Source organism: Callithrix jacchus, chromosome X (genome assembly GCF_049354715.1).
Source record: "Callithrix jacchus isolate 240 chromosome X, calJac240_pri, whole genome shotgun sequence".
In the NCBI taxonomy this organism is placed as follows: domain Eukaryota; kingdom Metazoa; phylum Chordata; class Mammalia; order Primates; family Cebidae; genus Callithrix; species Callithrix jacchus.
In genome coordinates, this window is record NC_133524.1 from 64,934,812 (window position 1) to 64,936,120 (window position 1,309).

Below are 1,309 nucleotides of genomic sequence, written 5' to 3' on the forward strand. Positions count from 1 at the left end.
CCATTGAAATTATTGCAAACAATACAAAAAGAGGGAATCCTCCCTAAGTCTTTCTATGAAACCAGCATCATCCTAATACCAAAACCTGGCAGAGACACAACTAAAAAAGAAAACTACAGGTCAATATCCTTGATGAACATTGTTGTAAACATCTTCAATAAAGTACTGGCAAACCAAATCCAACAGCCCACCAAAAAGCTTATCCACCATGATCAAGTAAGCTTCATTCCAGGGATTGAAGACTGGTTCAATGTATGCAAATCTATAAATGTAATTCACCACATAAACAGAGCCAAAAACAGAAACCACATGGTTATCTCTATAGATGCAGAGAAGACCTTTCACAAAATTCAACAGCCCTTTATGCTAACACCTCTCAATAACCAGGTATCAACGGAACATATCTCAAAATAATAAAAGGTATTTATGACAGACCCACAGCCAATATAATAAAGAACAAGCAAAAAATAAAATTGTTCTCTTTAAAAACTGGCACTAGACAAGGATGCCCTCTCTCACCACTTCTATTCAATATAGTAATGGAAGTTCTAGCCAGAGCAATTAGTCAAAAAAAAGAAATAAAGGACATTCAATTAGGAAAAGAAGAAGCCAAATTGTATATTTACAAGACCCCATCATCTCAGACCAAAACCTTCTTAAGCTGATAAGCAACTTCTGCAAAGTCTCAGAATACAAAATCAATGTGCAGAAATTACAAGCATTCCTATACACCAATAACAGACAAACAGAGAGCCAAATCATGAGTGAACTCTCATTTACAATTTCTACAAAGAGAATAAAATATCTAGGAATGCATCTAACAAAGGAGGTAAAAGATCTGTTCAAGGAGAACTACAAACCACTGCTCAACAAAAGAAGAGAGGATATGAACAAATGGAGAAACATTCCATGCTCATGGTTAGGAAGAATCAATATTGTGAAAATGGCCATAATGCCCAAAGTAATTTATAGATTCGATGCTATTTCCATCAAGCTACCAATGACCTTCTTCACAGAACTGGAAAAAAAAAAAACCTTAAACTTCATATTGAACCAAAAGAGAGCCCACATAGCCAAGACAATCCTAAGCAAAAAGAACAAAGCAGGAGGCATCACGCTACCTGACTTCAAACTATACTAAAAGGCTACAGTAATCAAAACAGCATGGTACCAAAACAGAAATAAATAGAACAGAACAGAGGCCTCGGAAGCAATGCCACACACCTACAACCATCTGACCTTTGACAAATCTGACAAAAAAAAAGCAATCGGGAAAGGATTTCCTGTTTAATAAATGATGTTGGGAAAA